This window comes from Sitodiplosis mosellana, unplaced genomic scaffold, assembly GCF_009176505.1.
Source record: "Sitodiplosis mosellana isolate CC-2019 unplaced genomic scaffold, AAFC_SMos_1.0 Smas_scaffold_1, whole genome shotgun sequence".
Lineage (NCBI taxonomy): Eukaryota > Metazoa > Arthropoda > Insecta > Diptera > Cecidomyiidae > Sitodiplosis > Sitodiplosis mosellana.
This window is the reverse complement of record NW_022595244.1, coordinates 16,915,971-16,938,642: the sequence shown is the minus strand read 5'-3', so window position 1 is coordinate 16,938,642 and position 22,672 is coordinate 16,915,971. Positions and strand designations below refer to the sequence as shown.

Genomic DNA, 22,672 nt, shown 5'->3' with positions numbered 1-22,672 from the left:
TTTCAGTGCATCTTTCCAATTAGTTTTTTTACGATTGCTCAAAAGGATCACCGAAAGAGATCATCGATCTCATGTTTTTGAGCTGCAGACGTCGGACTGTATTTTTTCGACTTGATTCGCCAACCAAACACATGCATCCTTCATAATTAAACTGCCGAGTGGAGGGAAAAATGAGAAAAATCAGCTAAATGGCAGTGATTCCTTTGTTTTTTTGTCTCTATGAAAGATGCGCTTGATTGCCAAAACACGCCCCGCTACAAACGAAAAAAAAAGAGTCCGTGTTCTGAAAAAGGTCTATAATTAACGTCATATCGGTTGTCGGTGTTTTCATAAGACCAGAAAACCATCTCGAGTCACTAGAAAACTGGAACCGAACAGAAAAAAAAATTATGGAAAAAGAAAATTTATTAAAACGCATCTAATTTAAGTTTTTGTGGTCATTTCAATGTTCTCAAAACACACAATATCCCTTTTGCAATTTTTCAACGTGCTGTGTGCGCGTGAGGGACAGAGAAAGGCAGAGAAGAGAGAGAGAGAGAGAGAAAAAAGTCGGTACCGTGATTTATCAAGTCATTGTGATTTTTGTTTACGACGCTCATTTGGCCGGGTTTCGAGCGAATGGAGAGTGTATGTGTGCGTGGCTGCACGGTGACTGCGACGCTTTTAAATTGCATTTTTTCCTCGATTGCTATTGTGTCCTTTTCGCATGTCTATGCCAATGGATGTTTACGCATTATCGCATGATGATGATCAGGTCAGACGAACATTTTCATGCCTTGGGAATTGGACACGATGCTGAAAAAATGAAAGAACGCCCTTTACTCTCCATTCTCATTCCATTGCATTCACATTCAATCGCATTCGCAGCATCTATTCTAAGGTTTTGTGTATCGTGCACGCAGATAACCTCTCCTCAGCAACGGCAACAGCAACAACAAAACTGTCGACCCGAACAATATGCGTCTGATCGAATAAAGCGATTTGCTTGGTTTCGTTTGTTTCAAAATACCATTTGCATTAAATTTTTTTTTTCGCAACAAAAAATACGTTCCATGTTGTTGATGCAATTTGTGTCTGTCACTGCATTGCATTGTCCGCTTACAAAAGACTGCCCAGGGAACAAGTTTAATAAATGCAAAAACGTCGCATATGCACACTAACAAAATCGGCCGCGGCAACAAATCGACCAACAGAATCCAATGTTGCGGTGCAAATATTTGTGGAAAGCGTAATTTGTTCAGTTGTTGCCGATTTATTGGCAAATTTTTATTATTGGTTTTCCTTCTGTTTCGGAACGGTTTCGTTATAAGAGGTTAAGCAAACGAAAATGCAGACGCAATCTGCTTCGAACCGAAAAATAATAATATTTGTCATGAGCTACGAATATGACTCTTTTTATGTGCATAAAATGCATCGGAAAGCGAAACTCAATATCATTTCTTTGGATTGAATTTTGGCCAGGGGCGATGACTTTATAAAAATGGATAATAATCATTTATTATTGTGCGAATGGCGACCAAATGCGTTTTTTGCATGGCATCGTATCACATAAAGTCGTCGCATATAATGGCAGTTTACCATTCGCTTTAACTTTTTATTCGTCTGTCCAGTGGGTGACTTTTTTTTGGATGCCAAACCCATTTGATTGGATGAAGAACGAGAGAGTAAGCTGCTTAGACACCAAAATAGATGGTGTACACATGCTTGTGGACGATGAATTGATGCGAAGCATTGACATGTAACTCTCGCTTCGCACATCATCACGGGCACGGTTTATTCATTCACAGGTTTTTGACGGTGGTCAATTTCTGCACACTCTATTATTTCGTGGCCCGTTTGTTTCTTTTTTTCTTCTCAGAGACCACTTTTTTGCGGGAAACACTTTTCGACAGAACCAATCATTGAATTTCCTTCCACAGCAAACTAGAATCCAAATTCGTTTTTTTTTCTCATTCAAGCTTCAATTTCGTAGTCTTCTGCGAACGAATTAAACAATTGTCTGTTGTACTAACATCGATCAGGTTTTTCATTCTCTCGCTAGCCGTCCAAAATTTGCATAAAAAGAAACAAACGACTCATCGTAATTGCATGAGACTCTGTGTGACTCTCGCTTTTCGAAAATAGTTGGCTACTGCTATCTAATTCCGTCCAAGCGAAAGGATTAAGAAGCAAAATTACCTTTCCATGTACAAATTACGAAAAATAAAGGCATAGCAAACATGTTATTAGAGCTTTTTATAAAGTGCAGGATTTTCGTTTTAGACAATGTAAAATTTGCATAACGCTTTTTATGCGCTGCGCTTGCTCTGCTCCGTTCATTCACTGTGTCGATTCGGTGTAGACGGACTTTTTTTCAGCATACGTTTTGATCATTTTCACAGTCAAAACAGAGAGTTTTTGCTTGTCGAATCATTTTGTTTTTTTTCTTTGATACAATTTTGGGGAGATCGTAGGCTTGCGATATTCAGTTCAAAAAAAGCGATCGTTTGAAACTCTTGGTAGGATTATGTGTTTTTGGTGGTCAACTCATCGACTACTGTGTATCAAACGATCGACATTGTTCGAGTTAATTTTACTTAATGATTAAAACATTTTGTTGACGGTATTCAGAATTTGCGTAAGAAATGTGTTTTTCAGGGAGTCTCATGCAGGAAATCACTTTTTTCCTACCTAGATGTTAACTCTGAACGAATTGAGAAAAAATAAAATGTGAAGAACGTGCATGAGTTTGAAGAAAATGGACTGTCGTTTGCGGTCATTCGCTTTATGTTTTTTTCGATTTAATAAAATCTGCGCTGTTGGTCATCAAAATGTAGTAAAACTTCTAAACGCCCCACAACAAAATCCCAGCAATGGATAGAGAGAAAGAGAGTGAAATAAAACAACAAACGCAAAAAGACATATTCAATAATTCTCGTCAACATCATATATCTGCTGGGCCTTAGCCGCATTTGTGACTCGTTTGATGTTGGTTGCGAGTGGAGAGAAGAAAAAAGCATGACATTTAAAGCTCCGCCTGTAGCTCAATCAAAAATAATAAAACTGTCACGACAATCACGAATTGAGTAGCGCAAGCGGCAATATATAACTTTGCTGAGAAAGAGAATCACTTGGAATGTGTGTGAGTGTTTGTGTGTTTGTGTGTGTGTGGAACCAAAAGCGAAGCTGAAAAACAATTACGTATGCTTAACATTATACAAATATGTAATTTTATACTGGTTCTGTTCTCAGAGCCAAGATCATTGAGCGACCCTAGTCGAGTGAGTGAGACACAGTTGAACACATCCGAAATGGGTAGCATATATCGCGCGCACGAGTACGCATAGTACATTCAATGCACATCTTACTCTCTCTCTCTCTGTCTCTCTCTCTCGTCCACTTCGATTCGGTCGGTGTTTAAAAGTCGACGCAAAAGTAAAATTGATTATTATGATTGTGCTCTGTGTCTCGTGTGAACAAAGCGGGTCCGAGTCGAACTAACGACAACTCGGCAAAATCAACCTTAAAAATAATAACGCAAACAATAAACATTAATTTATATATGTATTCACCATGTCGCGAACGCATACACAAGCCAAACAAGCTATATAATAATAATCAGAGGCAAATACACGCGGATTATGTGGCAGTGTCGCTACACTCAAAACACTCCGCCGCCGACGACGTCGACAACAACGAACAAAATGAAACACAGCACAAAGAAATGAAAAAGAGAAGAAAAAAAAAACTTGTCGGAATAGCGTTTTGAAAAAGCGTGACAAAATTCCAAAGCCCGTTGACGAGATGTGGAGTGAGAGAACGACGCAAAACGAAATGCAGCAAGAAGCACGACCGACAGCAAATCGAAAACAACGATGCCACAGCATACGAGCCAATTCACATGGAAAACGCGCAATCGCTTTGTATCGATCGTAAACTACAATGGTTGACATTTCCATGTCTCTCGCATAAGGCGGATGATTGTTGTTTTGTGGGAACCGGCCGTCGAATGTGTGCTCTTCACAATTTTTTTTACATGATTTTGAAATCTATGCGATTGGTTGACAAATTGTGTTTCGTGCATTCGCTGTCTTTTTCCACACCACGCGTAATTCCGTGCATCGCGTTCCGTGTGGTGTGTGTCTCGCTTTGTCTTGTTCAGTGACCGGGTCGCATTGAATGCCGTGCGACAAATTTGCTGTTGTTGTTCTTTTCTCCTCTGCTCCGGCATAGGTGTGCAAGATTGACGGTTGACTGGAATCGTGAGCACTTGAGTTTTGTTCGTTGTGTTGCTTGTGCAATATTTAAATATGTTGTTTTTCATTCTGCTGCCTTTTTTCTTTGCCAAATTATCGCCAAGGCGTTAGTGTACAGCGTGTTCAATATAAATAAGTTGTTCATTCACATCAGTCGAAGCCAAATCGGTATTTCATGTGGTTTGTTTTTTTTCTCTCTCTCTCTCTTTCTCTTCCGAGTTCGTTCGCCGTCGTTTCTCCCGTCTTGCTATTTTGCAGCATTTGTGAGCGATACATGCCTGTGATGGTTCTTTGGGCAAGGTTAAATTGTTTGTGGTCGCGGCTGAAATATTTTTTCCCTTTTTTCTCCTTGTCTGTCTCAATCGCGCTCGTACTCTTTCTCTCCCGCTCGCTCGCTCGCTGGCTCGCTCGCAATCGTCTGCGATTTCGTTGTAGTTTAATAACAATATTTATCGTGCTGCATTACTATGCACTCTCAACTCTGTTATTAAAGTATAGTGTAGCCTTTTGGTCGTGGATTTTTAAAAATAGAAAACAATTGTAGATTTCTCCGGCTTGTGTTTATAGCCAAACAGAAGATCGGGGCAAACATTTAACGGCAAATAAAATTGTTGTTGCCGTTTGATTCTAGTTGATACTTTTGCCCCTCAATTGCTGCCGTTTCGGTTCGACTATATTCGACGGCGGACCCAAGATGATTTGCAAATGTGTAGTAGCAGCATTTTAATTTTATTAAACAACTTTGAATATTTTAATGGCAGGCGGTGTTTTCTTTTTTCTCTGTCTTGCTCTACGTCCATGCTCACACACAACAGCATACAGCCCCATACCTAATAATACGTTTATGAATGTCAGATTACTGGCGATCTGGCAAATTTTTGCAAAAAAAAAATATATCCAAAGCCCGTTTATGCTTTGCATCTTGAGAAAATAGCGCCCAATTAAATGGAGTAACTTTTGTCTCGGCGAGATGACTCAATCGCTTTAGTTTTCAGATGTTTAAATGGTTTTCCATTTCATTACATTGTCAGTTTGGTTGGCGATGAAGTTGTGATTGCAACTGACTTTTTGGATTGAACTCGAGTCACTTTGATTCCATGACAATTTCACCTCGATATTCAATGTGTTTGCCGCAGCATATACGTAATTTAATTATAATAATTATGGAGCAAGAAGGAGAAAAAAGACTAGTAAATTTGGTACATGATTCAAGTGGTTTGACGCATAAATTTGACGTTCTCGGCTAGCCGATGCTGGTATAATTATGAGAATTTTTGATGTGGATTAAGAAAATCGTGCTCAATATTCTCTCTCTCTCTCTCTCTCTCTCTCTCTCTCTCTCTCTGTGTGTGTGTGTGTGTGTGTGTGTGTGTGTGTGTGTGTCAGGAAATTAGTATTAAGTTTTCAAAGTTGATGCAAGTACCATCATGTGGCTGACAACTTCAAAATGATTATGTCATGGTTTTCGATGTAAAACGTTTTCGAATTTCTAATCTCTAATTACTCCATGCTATATATGGTGTTTCGATCACGGAGCACTGGAACATCGAATCCAAGATAAATCCAGCCCTAATAAATTGCATCATCGGCCGTTCTGTATTGCTGTGATCAAGTCGCGACATATTCTCGTCTCGATGTGGCATGGGATCCAATCAAAAGCATTAATAATAATTTATCATCATTATTTGGCCGTGTTCTTTTCTCTCTTGCCAGCCAGTTGGTTTGTTCGGTACATGGCGATTTAATTGTAATTTACAGGTATTTATTTTTTTTGGCACATGGGCAATCTCAATTGGATGTTGATTCGTTGTCGGTTCGTGATTGCTTTTTTCGGCGTTCAACTTCGTGTTCAAAATGTGTCCGAATGAAGCGCTAGATTTATGGAACCGTGTGTATATGCGGTGTGCTCTATTGTTTTGTGCAGACGTCATTTATCTCTCTTGTTCCGTCGCGTTCTGTGGGGTGTGCACGTTTGGATCGATATTGAAAATAATGATCTTGAGTAGCATGTAGCTGATCATTTTGATTGTTATGTGTGACCCTTTGCTAACCATAACTTATTCCGTTTCCTTTTGTTTTCTCTCTCTCTCTCTCTCTCTCTCTCTCTCACAATGTGTATGTGTTTGCCTTCTTCCCGCTTCACTTCGGAATTCTTCTTGTAATTGTTCTGGCGAACTTAAACTCTGACCAAAATCGATCGATCGATCGATCGATATTATCGTGCGTACCATTGACCATTGAGAAAAACAACGAAACAATTCCCCTGTAATAATAATAATTACACGCACACAGTAAATTGTTGTCGCAATCAAATGGTAACATTTGAAGCCAAACACCAACTGACAACGAAAAAGAAGACGTTAAATGAAAGGAAGACAGCGAGGAGAAAAAAAAGAGTCAAATGTAGCAATGTCAGCTTTCAAAGTCGCTTATTGTTGGCACGTAGCCGCGATCACCGCGAACAAAACCAATTTCAGATTCGTTTTTTTCCTCGCTCTACCTCTCCCTCAATCTGGTTTCATCTTCGAATGGTGTTTTATTGAAACTAACATGTAATTTCTGTGAGCATATTGCTTTGTCCAGCAATTGCTGTTGTCCAACACACGGCCAGCCAAACAGAGCCAGCTTCGTTCGCTGTGTCATTGATTTATTATTTTCTTGTTGATAAATTACCAATACCGAATATCTTTTAAATAAATATTTCATTCTTGCGAATGGTATTTTTGATGTTGTTATTTTCGTTCTTTTTTGACGAATAAAAATTGCTGTAACCCGATTTATTTATCTTTCTCTGTGCGTTTTTTCTTTTTGGTTTTGGGGCTTGCGGCACAGGCGCTCGATTCTTTGTTCTGACTCGCTGGACCATTGTGTAAATGATATTTTGTGTGTTAATCATCATCGCATTCAGACTTAGGCGGCATTGTCTTTTCGATCACTCTCTTCATCTCTCTCTCTCTCCCTCTCTGCGCCTCGGTCCATATTGGTGCGTATGTGTAACGCTCCTATTCGATCCCATTTAATTTGCTTGTTTCAAGAGAGAAAAAAAACAACGAGAAATTCTGAAATGTCATTAAATAAATTAAAAAAGGCAGCTTGAAAAACAAATAGGTATAATTTATTTGCTATATTTCGTCATTCTTTGAACAGAATTTGATTTGATTTGAAATGATATTTCTTTTCTCTGTCTTTATCTCATTTGACGCAATCGCTCCGGTGTTCGTTTATCTTTTATCAGAAAACCGAACAAAAGTCTCCGTTATATAATTACCGACCAAATTGGAAATTGATTATCTTCAGTTTGATTTAAAGAAAACAACAAAAAAATGAGCAAATAGCCGCCGAACGTGGAGAAAGATCAAGCGAAAGGTACAAAAAAGAAACTCAGAGATTGAGTACCGGTGTGCGAGAGACATCAAGAGAGTGATGCATTCAAAAATAGGTACGGTGATGAAAAATGACAATCCATGCATTCTGTGATGGTCTTTCGTCAAAGCTAAGATAAAAATTACATTTGAACATAGTATTACCGCCTCTAACCCGAATACTTCTCGATCAAACGGAATATCACACCATCCAAAAGCAAAACAAGAAAATTAGGTTCTTTCGAATTTGTTTTCAGCCTGTTCATTTGATTCGTTTATCATCTGATGAATTAGGCGTTTTTTTCCATTTTCATTTGATTTGACGATCGGCCCGAACGAAAATGTAAAATAAATGAATTTGTCCTACAGGGAAACATATATAAATCAAAATTCGAACACAAACAAATCAAATTTTGAGGATATTAATTTCTTGTCCATCGTTATCTATCGTTAATGCATCTTTCGTAAGTCATCGTAATCATTAGAAATACACAAATGGATAAATGGATCCTTTGTCTTCCTTTGACTGCTCACCCATTCTCTTCGTTTCTCCGACTTTTTTTTTCATCAACATCGAAATTAGTTATTTTGATCATTTCTTATCTGGTGTACAAATATCATTTGATTGTACGACATAAAACATATCACATCGATTAGGCTGAAGCAAAAGGAAGAAAAGAAAAATGAATTAGTTTCTGAGCAAGGAATATTAATCAATATGAGGAGTGTGCAGAGGAATAATTGAGTTGCACAATAATAAAGATCAGACACATCGAAAGGTCACAACATCGAAATGCATCTGAGCTGATAAAAGTACAACTTTTTACCTGTATACGATCCACAAAAAAAAAACCTGGCTACCGAATGACGATCGTCATCGTTCATTTGTCAGCCCGATGGAAAAAAAAAGAAATGTTGAAAACCATAGTTCTTTGAAATCAGAACGTTGAATGTAAAAACAAAAGCCACCGAATCCGGTCCCTTTTGTTTTGTCAGCGAGAGAAAAAGGCAGTTTTATTAAATGTCGTCGCTGCCGAATTGAATGTGTCAACACATTTCCAGTAGCATGGCTTCGTATTGTTGCTTCTTTCAAATCCAATCATTTTTGTCCTTTCCATTTGCTTGGGGTTTTATTCGATGACGAACTATGACACATTCCTCATAATTATGTTTGTGGTAATTTGATTCCGATGCAAGTCATAGTTATCATATTTTCCACAGCCAAACAATGCGTCTGATGTGCATTTGAACGAACTGCGGTGCACCATTTTTTAATCGAACCTTTCATTTAAATTCAACGACATTCATATCGAGTACCATTTGTTTTTCTTTGTCCGCTTCAACTGTTTGAAATGGGATATTTTATTGAGGGTCTTTGTTTGTTTCACTAATTCACTTTCCGTTAGTCGTTTTTAATAAAAAATCATAATTTTGTCATTTTTTTTCATTTGCCGTTTGAAATGTAAGACTTTTGGAAATACATTTTGTTTCTGGCTCACTCTCTATTGAATTGCAATGGAACCACTCGAAATGCGAACTATATTACGCAAATGAACTCTTGAAGTACTGTAGCATCCATTTTGATAGCATATACTCACAAAATAGATGGCAAAACTTCGTTTTCATTCGTAGCCATATATTTAGATGTTTGCGGCTCATCAAATAGATAATTGACAATGACATAGCGAAATTGCAGGCAAACGCATGGAAGCGTGTGTACCAAATCGTCGTCGTCAGCAGCAGCAGCATATGCCAACGTATATTTGTGATTTTCATCATCAACTTTTTTACGTAAAATGATGAATGTGTTTTGTGCGGAACGAGAGATGCCGAACAAAATGCTGCATGGCGACTAAATTAAAGGGAGTGAGATTTAGAATGATACAATGGACCTGAAATGAATGAGTACATTTTCCACATAGATTGATAATAATAAGTGAGCATATTACAATGCGGTGCAGATGGATCGCAATCACGTTCGTTGAGAACTTTTTTTTTTAGATCTAATCATCAATATTGCTGTCGTTAACGTCTGTGAAATTTGCTTGGAACGAGACATCATCATCATGTATTTACACAATGTACGTCTTTGGGTAAATGGTACAAAAATGGAATTCAAATGCAAATCGGCGATGATTCGGTCGAGAGACTCGATATGATGGACACATGGAGCAAGAATCAAATCAATTTTACGAAGAAGATACTTTTGAGACAAATCACATAGAAATCAAGTAAGAGCAATGCGTGAGTGGCATCTATGTTCCCAAGGTTATAATCACATAAAGAAGCTCTTTACTTCGTTTACATGTTTTGTTCACATGCGCACAGGATTCTTTTCGGCGAATGTGGTTCCTTTTTAGTGTTCCATTTCGCACAGCCTCTTAAGGCCCACTTGTTATTCATAATCCATCATGACTGTGACGAGAATTTTCAAGTCTTTTCATATCGATATGGATGCTCCGTTGTGCCTCCCCAAATAAGTTATCATCATCCAATCATTTATAAAAGTTTTCCATGCTGAAGATTAAAGTGGCTGAAAGTGGCCATTAAAGGGATTTTTTTCGCACGACGAATACACCAACAGTAGAATATACTAAATTCGAAAACCAAATTCGAATGAAGATCTCTTGCCTGGTCATTGTATATTCAGTTCGAAAAGTAATCCAACAAAATGGTGACTGAAACGGAATATGAGTCAGAATGATTCTGTCTAACATATATCAACCAAAATAAAAAAAAAAGAGGTCGACAATTTGTATGCATGTGTAACAATGTTTAGGTGGATAAAAAAGCAGATGATTGACTAAGAGTCGGGGCTCGTAACGAGTTTCGTCGATCATCTGTTGTTATTTTTTCCTGTTTTCATTCCTTTTGTTTAGTGGCGCGACGCAATCCCTGGAATGGAGGCATTAATAAAAAATTAACCATCCAAAGCGTATAAACGAATCCAGTTAATTTTTGAAGAGACATGAATAATGTGATCGATTTGTTATTATTCGAAGGCGTGTAGAATGCACGTATCAATGACGTTGTCATTGTACCAATGGCTGTGAACATATGCCGGATTTCTTTTACGTGGCAGACATTTGAATTCCGTCCACCAAGGGGTAGATTATTACTCAGTGATTTGCCGTGCGAAATTTTAACATATTCCCTTCATGTTTTGCTTAACAAAATATTTTGTTCGAAAATTTGTTTCCAGATATCACAGATGCTTGCACTTCCAATGCTTGAATGAAACACATTATATTTTTCTCGCGGGAAAACAACTTTATTGACCATTCTGCTCTTATGATATTTACTTGAACAAAAGAGACACGTGCAAAGCGCAACAAACATGTGCTTCCAGTAACATGTAGAGTAATCAAAAATGCATTCAATTATTGCAGCAGGTTAAGTGCAAAAGTGCATTTTTCCAAGCAGGCGATTTGTTTAATAATAATTCCTCTGATTCTCCACAGTGAGCGTTGTCTAGGCCATTTCTTGGTGCTGCATCAAGATGTTTAACAGTTTGGCTTTAACGATAACTGCTTTTGGATTTTCCTCCGTCAAAATTTCGTTCAAGTCTTCAATGTTATCGGCCTTAATATTTCCCAGTATTGGAACATTAACAATGATCTTATATTCAATATGAGAACATGAATAATTACTATTCAACTCTTTATTATTATCGTTCAACGTATATTTATTTACGGTTTTGGTTTGAAAGACAAACCGAATTTGTTTCGCTGAATCGTGAGTTTAATGTGGTACGTGTTGTATTGCTTCCAAAACGTTGCCGAAATAAATAGATCGTCAAAATTAATCAATGTTTTCATGTTTTCATTGATGGAATCGTTTTGGAAGCAATACCACATATTTATTTACCATTGTAAAGCTAAAATCCGAACAGCAACTACCCAATAGCCCATAGATAACGAAGTTCAAATGGGCAATCAATTAAAATATGAATCCAGCTTTTGAATGAAAATCCACAAACGGTAAATAAGTGGGAAGTATCGGTATGATTTCGTCATAGTAAATGTAGCGATAGGCAGGATAAATAAAGTAACCAGTAACGCTAGTGCAATACATTGGCATTCCTATTTTGAAGAGATATTCAGTAAATGTTAGGTATCGTTACAACATTTCTTGACGACCATGTGCCTTCATATTCGAATTCACTTTGAAAATATCCACCAATTTATTGACAAGATTGACCAAGCGTTCCCCGTGCTGTACCGATTGCATCTTCATCAACAATTAACAGAAAATAATCATGAATGAATCATTTTTACTATTTTAATGAATTTTAATCTTTAATTCAATTTAATTTTAATAAATTTCAATATTTGATCACTTGAAGTGCTATAGCCGAATTGGCCACGGTATTGAGTCGGGTAAACCAATCGTAATAGATTAATGTGTAAATCGCACAAACATTGAACGTCACAAGAATGAGCCACATACAGTATGAGTACCAATTGGGCTTAAAACCACCCTCTGCGTAGATATTATGACCGACGGTTTCAAACAATTTGCTACACCAACCATAGAAAAAATTTCGCATTCGCTCGTATCGCTGCATAGTGCAAGAATAGTATGACTCTGAACTATGAGGAATTCTAAAAAATACGTGCTAATCGGTTCACTATTTCGTAGAAACTACGCATGGAAAATCAGGATATCATGTTTATTGAAGAAATTGGCTCGTGTGGTGTATGCAAGGATTTGCCATGGAATCAAGTGATAATTACAATAATGATTGACATAACACAGAACAAACGATATGGGAAAAGGGATGCCATAAAACGACGTGTAGAAATCAACATATTTTTTGCAGCTGTTTATAGTATACAACCGATTATTTTCTCAAGTTCAAAATTAAATTCACCGGCGATCAAGTGATTTGGTACAATTTCGGTTTGTGAAAGCATGCGAGAATTGCTTATGCGACTCCAAAATATAGAAACAATACTTCTGTAGTGGTTCACCCCTTGACATCAACTCCTCGCGACGCTTCCTTCATTTTGAGCCCAGCGCAATCCACACCATTTACCTGAATAAAAGATTTGTTACACTAATGAACAATGCTGCATCATGTGTCTTTATTTCACACTGGCAAAATCGATCTTGAGACGGAAATCACTACCTCCAGAACGGTTAACTTGTTACAAGAGAAACAAATAAATTCCTTCTTTTCGGTCGCGCTATCTGTAAATAAAAAGACACCAATCAAAAAGGGGAACGAAAGAGACACAGCGAAAGAGAGGGATAGAGTGAGAGAGAGAGAGAGAAAAGTAAACGAATAAGCGAACGCGCGCATTTATCCACTTAATATGTCAAAGCAATGAGAACATACATTATACACGTCTAGGATAATGACGATAATAATAACGTTTGAAAAAATACCAAGAATTCTTGTTGTGAACTTTACGGCCGTAACAACAACAACAACAACTCATATACACACACGACTAAGTCGAATTCTTACATTTCGATTTTCATTTTGTACAAGAGCTGGCGTTTCCATGTGAACCTTTCCGAACGGTCTTGTGGTTTGATTTTTTTCTGTTGAAATCGGTAATTCTGGTTCACTAAACGAGTGATTATGTTCTTTTTTCCATTGGTTTTTGTAATTTGGTTTGTGTTTGGGACATATAGCGACAACTAATCACAGTGAACAGCACTTGAACGACAACAAAAGCCGTCTCGACTGCTTATTGGATCTTCGGTCGAATGAAGCCAGAAACAGAGACCAAGAGCAAGAGAAAGGGAGACAGACGACAAAAAAACCACAGTCACATTTAAAATATTTAACATTACAACTGGCTACAGAAACACAGAACAGAATCAATACGGCATCGACTGTTTTTTTGCCATGTAATGAACGCATGGCTCCGCCTTCTCATTTAACAGATTACGTGATATTCGGATTTCGATTTTGATTGTCGTCGTTGTTCTTTCGTATTGTTTTCTTTGGTTCTGGTTTTTTTTCACTTCAGCATCTGGCTCGTACGACATTCAATTCGACAGCCGCTACGAAACATCATCTCAAAGATCTTATGGATATGAACATTGTTCTTGACGTGTGTCTAATGTTTGGCGAGGTGTTTTTGAATTAACTCTACACCGATGTCACCGCGTGCTTTTAGAACATCTAATATAAGTAAAAATCGAGCGAAAATCTTTAGGTTGAAATGAAGAAGTGTTCGTTGTTTGATTTTCGGATCGTATTCACAATACGATAGACAGGTATCGATATGGGAATTGTAAATTGGCTGATTCCCTTGCTCATGACGATCATTAGTTCGATAATTTGGTTTGAAAACCCAAACGGCTAATGAAATACACGGTTGAAATTGTGAATGAACACGGGTAACCGCAACGAATTTTCCCAATGATCACCTTAACGCGTAGATCAGATGAATTTATGAATGCCTATTTAACAAAAATGTTTACCAGTTGTTCTGTCGTTCATTTTCCTCTCAAAATGCAGCGCATCGATTTTCTATGGATTGTTATCGTATTTATTCGAACGACTCGAATCGGTCTCCCCGCTCTCGTTCATTGCATCAATATTTACTTTACCATGCACACCTCATTACATCTGTGTCTTTGTTTTTTTCCTGTCGCTACTTTTTTTCGGCAGAAAACGTTCGAAATGAATGAAATGCAGGAAAAAATGAGGTAAATCGCTTTTCTCTTCTTCTCACTCCGACGATTTTTTTGTGTGTCAAAACAATTGTTGTGTCGATATATTGGACGAAGGTAGAGCGTTTGGTTTCGCTTGTATGCAACACGCAATTAAATGAAAATTGGACCTGATTAAACTTGATTCGTTTTTCTCTAGGGGTTTCACGCAACTTAAAATTCATCTAAAATTTCAATATTTCTCTCTTTTCTCTCAAATTCTCTGGGATTCACCAAAATCCGTATTATTTCGAAATATTTCAACATTCACCTTGAAAATTATGTTCTGGAAGTGGGTTTTGGTGTATCCTCAGGATCGTTCAAAACTGCTCCCGGTTCTGGAAGTGGGTTTTGGTGGATCTTCAGGATGGATCAGACTGGGTTTTACAATGCCCTGGTCCATCCTGAGGATCCACTTCCAGAACCAGGAGCGGTTTTGAACAATCCTGAGGATTCACCAAAACCCACTTCCAGAATTTTTAGATTCAAAAAATTCTAAAAAATTCGAGTTTATGAATAAAAAGAAGCAATATCTATAGTTTACACATAAAATGGTTTTATTTCCAGCTATTTAGTAAAATCTTCGGCCTTCAAGTTTGCGTGAAACCCCTAGGTTTTTCTAGCACCATTTTTTTCTCGTCTTTCTAACAAATCGAACAGTCTGTCGATTTTCGAACGAAACGAACCGAGAATAAAAGGAACGCTCTTCACATTTAATCAATTTTGATCACGTTTAACCAACACGTGATCTAATTTTGTATGTTTAATTTTGGAATTCCGAGTCACATCGAGAATGAAAAATTATCGGGTCATCGCGACGGTTTTTTTCCCTCCATTGCAGCAATCACATATCGATTCCGTTTAATCGACGTTACTCTTGCGTGACTTTGCCCATCTAAAAAACATCCTAAACAAGAAAAACCACAACCAAAAACGAAAAGTGTTCGTTTGGAGCACAAAACAGAAATCGTACATTGCAATCCTGAATTCACAGCCTCTAAAAAAAATGATTTCTTCAAAATTATAATGTGATTTGATGAAAGCAAAACGCGGCCCCAAAGCATATGGCCGATTTGGTCATGTGAAATGCAGCGGCTTTTGTGGTGAAGTTCGGGTTGAATGTTCGGCTAGTTGATTGAAAATACAGAGAAAAAAGAATAAGATTTGCCTTAGGCTTTCGTCAAAATTTCGTTTTCTTGACCTTTTGTTACCGTTTCTGCTTTCTTCGCTGTTTCCTCACTTCCTTTTGTTTATAATCATAATCCAATAGTTTATGGCTTCGTCTGTTGCTTTTTTGCTCATTCTCCATTCTCTTGCAAACAACAATTGATCTTTTCGAACTCAAAAATTCGAAACCATTTCCCAATACACAGAGAAACGGTTTCCTTGGATCGCGTGTTTCAGCATTTAATTTCCTTCCGATTAAAAAGGATCCGAAAATCAATTCAATACATTTACCGTTAGCCCTTTCTCATCGGCTGCTTTCCAATTTCACAATTTGATGCAAGAACCTAAACGAAATTTACAACAGAAAACCAGAATTTCTTTTAACGAATTTCTATAATCGAATTATGTTCTAACTTATCGTAAGGAAATAGAAAATTTCGTTCCAAGAAATGTGCATATAAAGGTTCGACAATCCACGAAGCAACGCATGCGTTCGCTTCTCGTTGACGGCTTTGTCATTTTTTCTGATATGTTTGTTGAGCATTTCAAGTGGCTTGAAAATTGTATCATGCGATATTTTTTTCACCCCGTTTTCTTTATGCCGCGAATTTGTGTCGACACAATAGTTTCAAGTGCAAAACGAAAGTGGATTGGTTGTAGAACATTTTTGACAAATAATGATGGCATCAGTCGCTTTGCACACAAAATACGAATAACCTAGCGGGTGCTGTACCCAAGAATCAAAACACTTTCAAATAGCTATTTCTTTTTGGCATTTTAGGCGGTTTTCATACATCGATGGCAAATGTTTATTTCAAAATGAATTTTCATGCGTCACGCAATTTTTCGGAAACGTTTATTTTTGCTATACTTTTTTTTTCCTATTTATGACTTCGGAAAACGACATGATAAATGCATGCGAGGAGTAGCTCTTCAAGCACTTTGAATAAACTAATTAATTACGTGCATTGTTAGCACCGAATAGACGGGCGAGTTAACAGAAAGGAAAATGATTTACTGTTATTAGAACAGTCATACTGGTAATATGTAGGCTATTTCTTATATATATATAATATTCATCGCGCAAATTTTTCATAATTCAACTAAAAACTAGAGAAAAAGGTCACTACAAATGTCAAAGACCAGAAGTGCCAATGTGTGAAAATATTTTCATTTCACTTATCAATACAATCAAAATCCAACCTTTTTATACCAATTTTTGACGAATTTTTCCAAACTCATTATAAACATGCCTTGTGCTTAACACATGTACGACATTTTTCAATTAGTGTCATTCTATTCACCGTGTTCTCCTATTGTAAAGTCTGTATGTAACTGAACTTTCATTGATCTTTTGAAATTCATTCTTTGCCACACATATGACGTGTATGACAGACAGTAACTGTGGAGCGCGTTTTCAATAAATCCCATGACTTTCTCATTTCGCGTCGCATTTCTTTTGTGATGGAATTTTGAAACTTTAATACTGTTCATTTAAACGCAGTAAATATGTTTAGAGCTTGCCAACCATCTAAATTCAATTAATTCGGCTTAAAAAGTCAAAATACAAAATAAGCGACAAAAAAAGCGTTTCCATTGAAAATATTCCGAATGTCAGCTCACACGTAAATTCAATGAAAGACACCTGATTTCTTTTTATCAAGACATATTTCTCCTGGCCTTTGTGTGCGGTTTGTTGTGCTACTTGTTACTTATTTTGAATGTGCGTTTTATTTTTTGGTGGCTGTCACAACAAAGGCTTGACAAAAGTGTTCGTATAATAATCAATCATAATTAATTTTCACTTACGAGGAGATTAAAAGACGCTTGAATCGCTGTATTTTGACAATCGCAACAATGCAATGGCATCGGTAGCGAAAAAAGGCCATACGAATAATAAAACTTAATGTTTCCAGAAGCTGCAATGTATTCGAATGAAGAAAGATTTACGGGCTGGCAATGATGACTTTAAAGTCAATTCTTGAAACGGCCATTGTTTGTTTCTTTCTTTTGGGTCTTTTAATACAGCACATACAAGCCAAAACATGAATTTTGTAACCCAGTAGTCAAAATAAAAAGCGTTGCTTTTAATCTGGTCTTTTAGACATCACCTTTTTCGAGGCACGAACGAAGAAAAAAACACAAAAATTCACTGCAAAACGCAAGATAATAGCTTTTTAATTACTCGTTTCATATTTTTGATTTGATAAGCGCTCTTTAAAATTCGAAATTCAAACGAATTGCCGAAAAACGTAAACACATTTCGGTGAAATCAGATCAAAAGTCTCATCTGTTCCACATCAAACAAATCATATACACTTGCTAATTCGCAAGGCCACGCGACAATCAGGACAAAAACACTCTGGATAACCGAAGGAAAAAAGGAACTGTGGCAGTGGAAAAACAAATTCAGCGCGCGCAACGAGAAGAAGAAAAAAAAACAATGAAAAGAACATGATCCGCGAGATTGCGTTTTTTTATTAAATACAAGCATACTGAAACGTTTATTTATTGTTTTGGTGCTGCAGCTGCTACGTCGTCTAATTTTTTGTGGCTAAAAAAAACACACACACACACACTCATATCCATCTGCTTAATTAATCGCTTTTCATTTAGTTGGAGTGTTGTTGCTTGTGTGCACGATCGAAATGATACTCTTATGGATGCATTTAACATGCGGTAAACTCTTTCACCAAATCATCACCGTGCACGGTACACAACATGTTGTTCCAGTATCACCGTGAAGAAGAAAAAATAACAACAACAGCGTTAACAAAACATACACACACGAAATCTTCTCTTTGCATTCAATTTTCCGATAAAGCCGATTTTCGAGTAATCGCATGAGCTTGTGTTTCAAATTGCTCAGGCCTTAATATCTCTTGATGACATGGCATTGAGCGAAAGCGCTTTTTTTGCGCGCCGAAATGTTCATACTCAATTATTAAATCGAAAATGATTTTTCGTCGAATTTCATAATGATAACAATGTTGTTGAAAGCAGCAGAAACTTTAAAAGGTGGATAATTTGGCGTTTTCTTTTATGTGGCAATCTCTTCACGTGCTTGCACTTGACTTTTGTTTTTCACTTCGTTTGAACACCAAATTATGGATAAATTCAAAGAAATAAGCGTATTCACGTGTTCATCTCGTCTTAATATGATGCAGCAAATCTAAAAACATTATGTTCCGAAAACAGATTTTTCACGCTTCGAAGACAATTGAACGTATATCGTTCGCCGAATTTAAAATTTCGGACTGTGTGCCTGGCGCCCAGAAGCAGCCCAATGGAATAATGATACTTTTGATTCAGATCGAGTGCCTATGAGTCGAATTGAAAAAATTAAATCGTACAAATTGTATGAATTTCCAGTAATTTGTGTGTTACATTGTTCCAATTTTAGATTAAAAACACCAATAGTGCCGCTGTATAGCTACAGTCGCTATACGGTTTAATCGGATTATGAAACAGATAAACTCCGACTGCTTGGTTTGGGTTACACTGAGGATTTGCGATTTTTTGTTGTCGTACTCAACATTCGTGAAAATAAAGTCTAGCTTTGGCACCCACACTCGCCGTTCATTTTTTTTCCTCCATTCGCCCTTTAGTAATTAGACAATCACACAAAAAATACATGAAAAAATCTCAATTTGCTTACAAGCCGAAAATATCAACACGTGCCTTGCAAACTGATACCGATTTCATAATTGACGACTGCAAAGAAGAAAAAAAATGAAATCGCCTGCCAGAAAAATCACGCTCGGATTTACAAGAACAAAAAGTCGAGCGTATGCAATCGTTGTGATACTGTGGAAATGTTGATACAACGTAATATTTTTCGTTGTGGTGGAATACAATCTTCGAAATCCAAACATTATACTGCGGTGGAAATCCTTCTAAGAACAGATTGCTTCGCAATTGATTTTGGGCTATGCGCCAGATCAAATCCATTTTTCAATTAATTGATTTAAGGTGCTATTCATTAAGTCAAGCTCGCTTGTTCTAAACACTTCTTCCAATGAAAACGAAGCTCATTTTTCTGATCAAACTGTGAACCATTTTTTTTCACCGGATAATAATTTAATTTATTTGAACATGAAAAATGTTGATTGAATATCGATAAAACGTTTTCACATTCTCTGATCAACCAGATACACTTTGGCTGATTAACATTGGTACTTTTCGACATATCAAAGCACGACGTGTGGCGTGATGTTATTTCGTTGCCAGAAATTCTCCGAGTATTTGATCATTTATGAAAAAAGATCAAAAAAAAAGAAAGAATATGACTTATCTGAATCTAGACCGAACTCAATTTCTTCACTTGAATTTGTTAAACAGCATCAGTAGCAGCAGCAGGAGACTTTGACTTCAATAGTGGGGATACAAATACAATATTTGTTACTTAAACTGTTTACTAATTTCAATAAAAGTGACTTCAATTAAATTTGTTTATACAAATTTATTGTCGTTCCATTTTGGCCATGCGAAGTCACATCACAATCATTTCAAACAATATCCACGACAAGACGCGAAATAAGCCAAAGATTTCGTTCAGAAACTGAAATCGACTACAGTTTTCTACATCTAAACAGTTCACATGAGATGAGGACTCGTTCGAATTTCATTTGTTTGTTTTGGATGTTCTTTATGCCTCGCTAACCATAACCGTAAAAAAAAATGGTGACAATACCATACCGAATCGAATATCCAAACAACGCGAAATAAGTTCATCGTCGTCATCATTCGATTTCTTTTGTATGTTTACATCGAATGCCAACCACAACGGAAAAATAGAAAAGAATAGAAAAGACAAAATCACTTCGAATATTTGAAAATTACGGAAAAAAAATCGAGTCAGCACATTGCAACAATGAACCACGCACTAAAATTACTCGATAGTTTTTCTTCTCCTCTGATTCGTTTATTCATTGTGTTGTGTTACCTCAATGACATGATCAAAATTAACGGCGATGAGAGACAGCCAGAGATCTGTCGAATCGAAATTGTTTGGATTCAGTCAATTCTTATTTATGGACATTGGCATCGGTCATTCAAAGCGTGTATACCATTCGAAACCATCAATAATCATGCAAAAGATCAACGCTATAAATAGCATGGCCGTTTAAAGACTAAAAGAATTTCTTCTCTGTTGGCTTTTTTTTCTTCTTTCGTAGAATTGAGACTGTTGTTGTCAATTTCCTTCTTTGCACTCGCATCCAATAGGAATCGATTGAATGGTGAATGATTGAGCAAATAACATGCCTCTCGGGCTGAATCGCGCACACACCGTGATTCTCGACAAATGCAAGGCCAAGCAAAAACTGATTAACTGAAAACAATGTGGCCAATGAAATGAGCACGAGCAATTAAAAGTGACACATTAACTATACGCAACTTTGTAGCTTTGTTCAACGCAATCGTTCTGGTCCGTTGACTCAATTGAGAAGCTCAAGTCTACTATTGGCCAGGCACAATGATCTATAAATATAAATCGATGACTCTTGATTCTGGACTCCATTTTGAGCATGCCGTTTTCATAATGCAAATTAATTAAAATATTCTTTTCGACCATTTTTCGATAATCTGATTTAAGAAATTGAAGAATTTATGAAAAACGGTCTGGAGTTGTTGGTAAAATGGCGTGGCGCACACATTTTCCATTTGGCTTAATCGATTGGAACTTCTTTTGGTGTTTTATTTCTAAATCTCTTATCAAATCGTCAATACAACTGAACTGCCCTAAGAACATGTGAATCTTTGCCCCATGTTTCCATCCCGACGAGAAATTTGCGGTAAAATAGGTGTACGCCGACACTCCGTCGCATATCCGCGGATACTCGCAATGCGAATAGGAATCCACAATAAAAGTTGCCGCAAAATGTTATCGCTGAATACCCTGCGAATATTCGCGCTGCGAACAACAGTACAGTCCCAACCTGAAGTTGGCTTCGCATGACATTTCAGAGTATTCGCATGGTACTCGCCAGCTATCCGCAGTGCGATTATTCGCAAATTTCTTGTCGGGCATGCAAAATACATGTGTTTGGGTATTTTAAGTAATTTTTTTCAAAATGACACCTTTTTTCTCCAAAAATGACCAACCATTTGGTATGAATTTGTTTAAGATCAGGACCATTTATCAATACATTTTTACCTAGTGTTCTAAAAATCGAACATTTGATAAGAAATGGATTGATTAGTCTGGGATATTTATCTTATTCAAAATGATTCATTCGCAACTGAAAAGTAATTCGAATATCCTGAATCATCAAATTGGTGAAAATTCAAAAATAACGACCGCATTTTGATAAACGCCATCTATTTTGGAATAACTGAAATAGATTGAGCTTAAGTCGAAACAAATCCGAATCTGTTACGTGTTGAATTTAAAGCTCCCAACACCATCTACTGAAACTAATAAGAATGACTGGTCTTATAAGATAATTCGCTGCACTCGAATCAAAACAAATTATCTGAAGGGGAAACGTTTGTGTTCGCATCTCAATGAAACCGTGGTTGTATGAGTTTGCGATAGTGCAAAAGCGTCGATTTTCGCTCAACGAACATATATATGAAGTGAAATTCAAAACACGCGCACCAATACAGATCAATGACATCATCTGTGGGCAAAGAGGCACGCGTTTCCAATATATATTGATAGACGCGAGATTTATGAATATATGAATAGCAATAAATGATTAAAGCTTGGAAAGGGAAAATGTATACGGAGAAAAAGCAACGATGACGATTTATAGTCGGAGGCATTTCTGTTGCGCAGATAATCGCCAATCGAGGCAATTTGTGGGAAGCGTTGTTTACAATTGAATCGTGGTTTAGATTGAAATTGAAAATGAGCAGTAGAAAAAAAACAAAGCAGGAAGAATTTAGATATGGTACGCATAAACAAAAATGATTCCGATCATGTTGCTTGGAAGTAATCATCGTCATTGTGCCTCGTGTGAGAGAATCGTTCTCAGTCTCAGCTCCTGATAGTTTTTTCTTCTTCACGCGGTGTTGTGTGCGTCGGTATAACAATGTGTATGATTCTATGCTTGGCGTATGTGTATGGGTCGTCGTCATCCGTTCATACAATAACATTCGGTTTTGTGCTGCGTTTTTTTTTCTTTTCACTGACTTTTGCTTATTTCACTACACTGAGGCTGCTACTATATGGTATGTATAGAAGTATGAGCACTTTTTCCGTCTCTTTCTTATTCTCTAGTCCAACACATT

The 22,672-nt window shown here is 37.1% G+C and overlaps 1 protein-coding gene across 1 annotated transcript in view; it reads left to right on the top strand.

The window, feature by feature from the left end:
* The window catches only part of LOC129575250 (protein canopy 4), a 381,491-nt gene that overhangs the window by 298,131 nt on the left and 60,688 nt on the right, over positions 1-22,672 (top strand). The window lies entirely within an intron of this gene.